Consider the following 10,000-nt stretch of genomic DNA (forward strand, 5'->3'; position numbering starts at 1 on the left):
GTTGCGCCGTAACGTGTCCGACCCGGCCGGTTCCTCCGGTCGGCCCGAACGAGCGAAAATTCGGCCTCTTCCCCTGGAGGTCCTGTGAAGTTTAACGAATATTTTCTAAGTGCGAACGGCTGTTGCGCCGTAACGTGTCCGACCCGGCCGGTTCCTCCGGTCGGCCCGAACGAGCGAAAATTCGGCCTCTTCCCCTGGAGGTCCGGACGACTTTGACGAATATTTTCTAAGTGCCAACGGCTGTTCCGCCGTAACGTGTCCGACCCGGCCGGTTCCTCCGGTCGGCCTGAACAAGTGAAAATTCGGCCTCTTCCCCTGGAGGTCCGGAACATTTTGGCGAATATTTTCTAAGTGCCATCGGCTCTTCCGCCGTAAGGTGTCCGACCCGGCCGGTTCCTCCGGTCGGCCTGAACGAGCGAAAATTCGGCCTCTTCCCCTGGAGGTCCTGTCAAGTTTAACGAATATTTTCTAAGTGCCATCGGCTCTTCCGCCGTAATGTGTCCGACTCGGCCGGTTCCTCCGGTCGGCCTGAACGAGCGAAAATTCGGCCTCTTCCCCTGGAGGTCCTGTCAAGTTTAACGAATATTTTCTAAGTGCCATCGGCTCTTCCGCCGTAAGGTGTCCGACTCGGCCGGTTCCTCCGGTCGGCCTGAACGAGCGAAAATTCGGCCTCTTCCCCTGGAGGTCCTGTCAAGTTTAACGAATATTTTCTAAGTGCCATCGGCTCTTCCGCCGTAAGGTGTCCGACTCGGCCGGTTCCTCCGGTCGGCCTGAACGAGCGAAAATTCGGCCTCTTCCCCTGGAGGTCCTGTCAAGTTTAACGAATATTTTCTAAGTGCCATCGGCTCTTCCGCCGTAAGGTGTCCGACTCGGCCGGTTCCTCCGGTCGGCCTGAACAAGTGAAAATTCGGCCTCTTCCCCTGGAGGTCCGGAACATTTTGGCGAATATTTTCTAAGTGCCATCGGCTCTTCCGCCGTAAGGTGTCCGACTCGGCCGGTTCCTCCGGTCGGCCTGAACGAGCGAAAATTCGGCCTCTTCCCCTGGAGGTCCTGTCAAGTTTAACGAATATTTTCTAAGTGCCATCGGCTCTTCCGCCGTAAAGCGTCCGACTCGGCTGGTTCCCGATGTCGGCCAGAACAAGTGGAAATTCGGCCTCTTCCCCTGGAGGTCAGTTGAAGTTTAACGAATATTTTCTAAGTGCCAACGGCTGCTCCGCCGTAAAGCGTCCGACTCGGCTGGTTCCCGATGTCGGCCAGAACAAGTGAAAATTCGGCCTCTTCCCCTGGAGGTCCGTTCAAGATTAACGAATATTTCCTAAGTGCCAACGGCTGCTCCGCCGTAAAGCGTCCGACTCGGCTGGTTCCCGATGTCGGCCAGAACAAGTGAAAATTCGGCCTCTTCCCCTGGAGGTCCGTTCAAGATTAACGAATATTTTCTAAGTGCCAACGGCTCTTGCGCCGAAAAGCGTCCGCCTCGGCTGGTTCCCGCGGTCGGACACAAAATGTGTCAATTCGGCCTCTCTGAGGTACCAGGGGTAGGCTTTATGTACTTGGTCCCCCCAGTTAGTGTACTCATCACTTTACCCCCCTTTCGCAAAATATAGTCGGCACGTATGTGCAGAACTGTTTATTTTCATTTTAAAAATTGTCTAAGTGCCAGCGGAAGCTGTCACACGAACTGTCCGAGCTACCACGGTGCCCATCCCGGGCAGTGACGGCAAAAGGCCGATGTGTGTTTGATGGAAGTCTGAATAATTTCTAAGTGCCAACGGCTCAACCGCCGTAAAGTGTCCGCCTCGGCCGGTTCTCCCGGTCGGCCCGAACGAGCGAAAATTCGGCCTCTTTCCCTGGAGGTCCGGAACATTTTGGCGAATATTTTCTAAGTGCCAACGGGTGCTCCGCCGTAAAGTGTCCGCCCTCGGCTGGTTCCCCCGGTCGGCCAGAACAAGTGAAAATTCGGCCTCTTCCCCTGGAGGTCCGGAACATTTTGGCGAATATTTCCTAAGTGCCAACGGCTCAACCGCCGTAAAGTGTCCGCCTCGGCCGGTTCTCCCGGTCGGCCCGAACGAGCGAAAATTCGGCCTCTTTCCCTGGAGGTCCGGAACATTTTGGCGAATATTTTCTAAGTGCCAACGGGTGCTCCGCCGTAAAGTGTCCGCCTCGGCCGGTTCCCCCGGTCGGCCAGAACAAGTGAAAATTCGGCCTCTTCCCCTGGAGGTCCGGAACATTTTGGCGAATATTTCCTAAGTGCCAACGGCTGCTCCGCCGTAAAGTGTCCGCCTCGGCCGGTTCACCCGGTCGGCCAGAACAAGTGAAAAATCGGCCTCTTCCCCTGGAAGTCCGGCCGAGTTAAGGTAAATATTTCCTAAGTGCCAACGGCTGCTCAGCCTTAAAGTGTCCGACTCGGCTGGTTCCCGATGTCGGCCAGAACAAGTGAAAATCCGGCCTCTTCCCCTGGAAGTCCGGCCGAGTTAAGGCAAATATTTCCTAAGTGCCAACGGCTGCTCCGCCGTAAAGTGTCCGACTCGGCTGGTTCCCGATGTCGGCCAGAACAAGTGAAAATCCGGCCTCTTCCCCTGGAAGTCCGGCCAAGTTCGGCGAATATTTCCTAAGTGCTAACGGCTGCTCCGCCGTAAAGAGACCGACTCGGCTGGTTCCCGATGTCGGCCAGAACAAGTGAAAATTCGGCCTCTTCCCCTGGAGGTCAGTTGAAGTTTAACGAATATTTCCTAAGTGCCAACGGCTGCTCCGCCGTAAAGTGTCCGACTCGGCTGGTTCCCGATGTCGGCCAGAACGAGTGAATATTCGGCCTCTTCCCCTGGAGGTCCGGAACATTTTGGCGAATATTTCCTAAGTGCCAACGGCTGTTCCGCCGTAAAGAGTCCGACTCGGCTGGTTCCCGATGTCGGCCAGAACAAGTGAAAAATCGGCCTCTTCCCCTGGAAGTCCGGCCGAGTTAAGGCAAATATTTCCTAAGTGCCAACGGCTGTTCCGCCGTAAAGGGTCCGACTCGGCTGGTTCCCGATGTCGGCCAGAACAAGTGAAAAATCGGCCTCTTCCCCTGGAAGTCCGGCCGAGTTAAGGCAAATATTTCCTAAGTGCCAACGGCTGCTCCGCCGTAAAGCGTCCGACTCGGCTGGTTCCCGATGTCGGCCAGAATAAGTGGAAATTCGGCCTCTTCCCCTGGAGGTCCGTTCAAGATTAACGAATATTTTCTAAGTGCCAACGGCTGCTCCGCCGAAAAGCGTCCGACTCGGCTGGTTCCCGATGTCGGCCAGAACAAGTGAAAATTCGGCCTCTTCCCCTGGAGGTCAGTTGAAGTTTAACGAATATTTTCTAAGTGCCAACGGCTGTTCCGCCGTAAAGAGTCCGACTCGGCTGGTTCCCGATGTCGGCCAGAACAAGTGAAAATTCGGCCTCTTCCCCTGGAGGTCAGTTGAAGTTTAACGAATATTTTCTAAGTGCCAACGGCTGTTCCGCCGTAAAGAGTCCGACTCGGCTGGTTCCCGATGTCGGCCAGAACAAGTGAAAATTCGGCCTCTTCCCCTGGAAGTCCGGCCGAGTTAAGGCAAATATTTCCTAAGTGCCAACGGCTGTTCCGCCGTAAAGAGTCCGACTCGGCTGGTTCCCGATGTCGGCCAGAACAAGTGAAAAATCGGCCTCTTCCCCTGGAAGTCCGGCCGAGTTAAGGCAAATATTTCCCAAGTGCCAACGGCTGTTCCGCCGTAAAGGGTCCGACTCGGCTGGTTCCCGATGTCGGCCAGAACAAGTGAAAAATCGGCCTCTTCCCCTGGAAGTCCGGCCAAGTTCGGCGAATATTTCCTAAGTGCCAACGGCTGTTCCGCCGTAAAGAGTCCGACTCGGCTGGTTCCCGATGTCGGCCAGAACAAGTGAAAATTCGGCCTCTTCCCCCTGGAAGTCCGGCCGAGTTAAGGCAAATATTTCCTAAGTGCCAACGGCTGTTCCGCCGTAAAGAGTCCGACTCGGCTGGTTCCCGATGTCGGCCAGAACAAGTGAAAAATCGGCCTCTTCCCCTGGAAGTCCGGCCAAGTTCGGCGAATATTTCCTAAGTGCCAACGGCTGTTCCGCCGTAAAGAGTCCGACTCGGCTGGTTCCCGATGTCGGCCAGAACAAGTGAAAATTCGGCCTCTTCCCCTGGAAGTCCGGCCGAGTTAAGGCAAATATTTCCTAAGTGCCAACGGCTGTTCCGCCGTAAAGAGTCCGACTCGGCTGGTTCCCGATGTCGGCCAGAACAAGTGAAAATCCGGCCTCTTCCCCTGGAAGTCCGGCCGAGTTAAGGCGAATATTTCCTAAGTGCCAACGGCTGCTCAGCCTTAAAGTGTCCGACTCGGCTGGTTCCCGATGTCGGCCAGAACAAGTGAAAATCCGGCCTCTTCCCCTGGAAGTCCGGCCGAGTTAAGGCGAATATTTCCTAAGTGCCAACGGCTGCTCAGCCTTAAAGTGTCCGACTCGGCCGGTTCCCGATGTCGGCCAGAACAAGTGAAAATCCGGCCTCTTCCCCTGGAAGTCCGGCCGAGTTAAGGCAAATATTTCCTAAGTGCCAACGGCTGTTCCGCCGTAAAGGGTCCGACTCGGCTGGTTCCCGATGTCGGCCAGAACAAGTGAAAAAATCGGCCTCTTCCCCTGGAAGTCCGGCCGAGTTCGGCGAATATTTCCTAAGTGCCAACGGCTGTTCCGCCGTAAAGAGTCCGACTCGGCTGGTTCCCGATGTCGGCCAGAACAAGTGAAAATTCGGCCTCTTCCCCTGGAAGTCCGGCCGAGTTAAGGCAAATATTTCCTAAGTGCCAACGGCTGTTCCGCCGTAAAGAGTCCGACTCGGCTGGTTCCCGATGTCGGCCAGAACAAGTGAAAAATCGGCCTCTTCCCCTGGAAGTCCGGCCGAGTTAAGGCAAATATTTCCCAAGTGCCAACGGCTGTTCCGCCGTAAAGGGTCCGACTCGGCTGGTTCCCGATGTCGGCCAGAACAAGTGAAAAATCGGCCTCTTCCCCTGGAAGTCCGGCCAAGTTCGGCGAATATTTCCTAAGTGCCAACGGCTGTTCCGCCGTAAAGAGTCCGACTCGGCTGGTTCCCGATGTCGGCCAGAACAAGTGAAAATTCGGCCTCTTCCCCTGGAAGTCCGCCGAGTTAAGGCAAATATTTCCTAAGTGCCAACGGCTGTTCCGCCGTAAAGAGTCCGACTCGGCTGGTTCCCGATGTCGGCCAGAACAAGTGAAAAATCGGCCTCTTCCCCTGGAAGTCCGGCCAAGTTCGGCGAATATTTCCTAAGTGCCAACGGCTGTTCCGCCGTAAAGAGTCCGACTCGGCTGGTTCCCGATGTCGGCCAGAACAAGTGAAAATTCGGCCTCTTCCCCTGGAAGTCCGGCCGAGTTAAGGCAAATATTTCCTAAGTGCCAACGGCTGTTCCGCCGTAAAGAGTCCGACTCGGCTGGTTCCCGATGTCGGCCAGAACAAGTGAAAATCCGGCCTCTTCCCCTGGAAGTCCGGCCGAGTTAAGGCGAATATTTCCTAAGTGCCAACGGCTGCTCAGCCTTAAAGTGTCCGACTCGGCTGGTTCCCGATGTCGGCCAGAACAAGTGAAAATCCGGCCTCTTCCCCTGGAAGTCCGGCCGAGTTAAGGCGAATATTTCCTAAGTGCCAACGGCTGCTCAGCCTTAAAGTGTCCGACTCGGCCGGTTCCCGATGTCGGCCAGAACAAGTGAAAATCCGGCCTCTTCCCCTGGAAGTCCGGCCGAGTTAAGGCAAATATTTCCTAAGTGCCAACGGCTGTTCCGCCGTAAAGGGTCCGACTCGGCTGGTTCCCGATGTCGGCCAGAACAAGTGAAAAATCGGCCTCTTCCCCTGGAAGTCCGGCCGAGTTCGGCGAATATTTCCTAAGTGCCAACGGCTGTTCCGCCGTAAAGAGTCCGACTCGGCTGGTTCCCGATGTCGGCCAGAACAAGTGAAAATCCGGCCTCTTCCCCTGGAAGTCCGGCCGAGTTAAGGCGAATATTTCCTAAGTGCCAACGGCTGCTCCGCCGTAAAGCGTCCGACTCGGCTGGTTCCCGATGTCGGCCAGAATAAGTGGAAATTCGGCCTCTTCCCCTGGAGGTCAGTTGAAGTTTAACGAATATTTTCTAAGTGCCAACGGCTGCTCCGCCTTAAAGCGTCCGACTCGGCTGGTTCCCGATGTCGGCCAGAACAAGTGAAAATTCGGCCTCTTCCCCTGGAGGTCCGTTCAAGTTTGGGGAATATTTTCTAAGTGCCAACGGCTGCTCCGCCTTAAAGCGTCCGACTCGGCTGGTTCCCGATGTCGGCCAGAACAGGTGAAAATTCGGCCTCTTCCCCTGGAGGTCCGTTCAAGTTTGGCGAATATTTTCTAAGTGCCAACGGCTGCTCCGCCTTAAAGTGTCCGACTCGGCTGGTTCCCGATGTCGGGCAGAACAAGTGACAATTCGGCCTCTTCCCCTGGAAGTCCGGCCGAGTTTGGCGAATATTTTCTAAGTGCCAACGGCTGCTCCGCCGTAAAGAGTCCGACTCGGCTGGTTCCCGATGTCGGCCAGAAAAAGTGACAATTCGGCCTCTTCCCCTGGAGGTCCTTTGAAGTTTAGCGAATATTTTCTAAGTGCCAACGGCTCTTGCGCCGAAAAGCGTCCGCCTCGGCTGGTTCCCGCGGTCGGCCGTAATAGGCGAAAATTCGGCCTCTTCCCCTGGAGCGACCTCCAAATTTGGGCGAAATTTTTTCTAAGTGCCTAAAGGTACCAGGGGTTTGGGTACCAGGGGTGCATTACCAACTGGTCTTTTGTCAACCCATGTACTTTTTCTAGAGTACATGGGTTGGTCCCCCCACTTAGTGTACTCATCACTTTACCCCCCTTTCGCAAAATATAGTCAGAACGAGCATGGGGGACGCAATTGTTTTCCATGCAAATCAATTGGGCCTGGTCCGAGCGCTGGTAACGGCCGCCAGCAAGCGTCCCCTGCTCGGATAGCAGAACTGAAGAAGGCACGGCACTTCCAGAGAGAGAGAGAAAATTTTCTAAGTGCCACATTTCTCAAAAATTTTCAAAGTGCCACATCTCTCAAAAAATTTCTAAGTGCCACATCTCTCAAAAAATTTCTAAGTGCCACATCTCTCAAAAACTTTCAAAGTGCCACATCTCTCAAAAACTTTCAAAGTGCCACATCTCTGAAAAACTTTCTAAGTGCCACGTCTCTGAAAAATTTTCTAAGTGCCACAGCACGGCTGTGAAATATTCAAAGTCCTACAGGCATTGGCAGAATGCGCGGACGGCCGTCTGCTCCCGGCGGCCGCCGCGAAGCTACTACCCCCTCCCGGGGACGGCTGTCTGCTCCCGGCAGCCGTCCTTACCCCCCTCCCCCGTTTGCACCGCCTGAAGTTAGACCCGCCTTGGTAGGGCCCCCACCGGCCCCGGCTCGCCGGCGTTGGGTGGACGGTTCCTGCCCACTTGCGGGTCCCGGTCGCTTGGCAACCGACCGGGGAGGACCAGCCGCCTCCTTAAACACAGGCTGGAAGGGAAATCCGGTCAAGCTACGGAGGACCGGCCGCCTCCTTAAACACAGGCCGGAAGGGAAATCCGATCAAGCTACGGAGGACCGGTCGCCTCCCTAAACACAGGCCGGGCAAAAATCTGCGAATGGGCCCGTCAAGGGTAGTGGGTCATCCAAGGTGGGAGGTACCGGCCGCCTCCTTAAACACAGGCCGGGCAAAAATCTGCGAATGGCCCGTCAAGGGTTGTTGGTCATCCAAGGAGGGAGGTACCGGCCGCCTCCTTAAACACAGGCCGGGCAAAAATCTGCGAATGGCCCGTCAAGGGTTGTTGGTCATCCAAGGAGGGAGGTACCGGCCGCCTCCTTAAACACAGGCCGGGCAAAAATCTGCGAATGGCCCGTCAAGGGTTGTTGGTCATCCAAGGAGGGAGGTACCGGCCGCCTCCTTAAACACAGGCCGGGCAAAAATCTGCGAACGGCCCGTCAAGGGTTCTGTCTCATCCAAGAAAGGGGTACCGGCCGCCTCAGAGGCCGGAGCGAAGGGGGCGAAAGGCTGTCGATGGGGAAGGATCGGGGCCACGGCTAATCTAGCGATGCCCGCGTCGGGCGGTCACTCCGACGAATGAGCGGGGCCGAATCCGGCGCGAGGCGGCCTTCAGGCACGTGGTTCGAGACGACCTCACCCGGCTCTAGCCCGGAGGATCGGAGGCAACGGCCGTCTCCTTAAGCTAAGGCCGGACGAAAATCTGCGGATGCGGTCCATCCAAGGCAGACGGAGGTACCGGCCGCCTCGGTAAATAAAGCCCGGGCAAAAATCTGCGAACGGCCCGTCAAGGGTTCTGTCTCATCCAAGAAAGGGGTACCGGCCGCCTCAGAGGCCGGAGCGAAGGGGGCGAAAGGCTGTCGATGGGGAAGGATCGGGGCCACGGCTAATCTAGCGATGCCCGCGTCGGGCGGTCACTCCGACGAATGAGCGGGGCCGAATCCGGCGTAGGCGGCCTTCAGGCACGTGGTTCGAGACGACCTCACCCGGCTCTAGCCCGGAGGATCGGAGGCAACGGCCGTCTCCTTAAGCTAAGGCCGGACGAAAATCTGCGGATGCGGTCCATCCAAGGCAGACGGAGGTACCGGCCGCCTCGGTAAATAAAGCCCGGGCAAAAATCTGCGAACGGCCCGTCAAGGGTTCTCTCTCATCCAAGAAAGGGGTACCGGCCGCCTCAGAGGCCGGAGCGAAGGGGGCGAAAGGCTGTCGATGGGGAAGGATCGGGGCCACGGCTAATCTAGCGATGCCCGCGTCGGGCGGTCACTCCGACGAATGAGCGGGGCCGAATCCGGCGTAGGCGGCCTTCAGGCACGTGGTTCGAGACGACCTCACCCGGCTCTAGCCCGGAGGATCGGAGGCAACGGCCGTCTCCTTAAGCTAAGGCCGGACGAAAATCTGCGGATGCGGTCCATCCAAGGCAGACGGAGGTACCGGCCGCCTCGGTAAATAAAGCCCGGGCAAAAATCTGCGAACGGCCCGTCAAGGGTTCTGTCTCATCCAAGAAAGGGGTACCGGCCGCCTCAGAGGCCGGAGCGAAGGGGGCGAAAGGCTGTCGATGGGGAAGGATCGGGGCCACGGCTAATCTAGCGATGCCCGCGTCGGGCGGTCACTCCGACGAATGAGCGGGGCCGAATCCGGCGTAGGCGGCCTTCAGGCACGTGGTTCGAGACGACCTCACCCGGCTCTAGCCCGGAGGATCGGAGGCAACGGCCGTCTCCTTAAGCTAAGGCCGGACGAAAATCTGCGGATGCGGTCCATCCAAGGCAGACGGAGGTACCGGCCGCCTCGGTAAACAAAGCCCGGGCAAAAATCTGCGAATGGTCCGTCAAGGATTCTGGCTCATCCAAGGTGGGGGTACCGGCCGCCTCTATTAACAGGCCGGAGTACAGGGGGCGAAAGGCTGTCGATGGGGAAGGATCGGGGCCACGGCTAATCTAGCGATGCCCGCGTCGGGCGGTCACTCCGACGAATGAGCGGGGCCGAATCCGGCGCGAGGCGGCCTTCAGGCACGTGGTTCGAGACGACCTCACCCGGCTCTAGCCCGGAGCGAATATCATCTCCAAGGTGTGGAGGCAACGGCCGTCTCCTTAAGCTAAGGCCGGACGAAAATCTGCGGATGCGGTCCATCCAAGGCAGACGGAGGTACCGGCCGCCTCGGTAAACAGAGGCCGGGCGAAAATCTGCGAATGGTCCGTTAAGGATTCTCTCTCATCCAAGGAAGGGGTACCGGCCGCCTCTATTAACAGGCCGGAGCACAGGGGGCGAAAGGCTGTCGATGGGGAAGGATCGGGGCCACGGCTAATCTAGCGATGCCCGCGTCGGGCGGTCACTCCGACGAATGAGCGGGGCCGAATCCGGCGCGAGGCGGCCTTCAGGCACGTGGTTCGAGACGACCTCACCCGGCTCTAGCCCGGAGCGAAAAAACAACACTCTTATAACCTGACCGA

This window comes from Syngnathus scovelli, unplaced genomic scaffold (genome assembly GCF_024217435.2).
Source record: "Syngnathus scovelli strain Florida unplaced genomic scaffold, RoL_Ssco_1.2 HiC_scaffold_326, whole genome shotgun sequence".
Taxonomy (NCBI): Eukaryota; Metazoa; Chordata; class Actinopteri; order Syngnathiformes; family Syngnathidae; genus Syngnathus; species Syngnathus scovelli.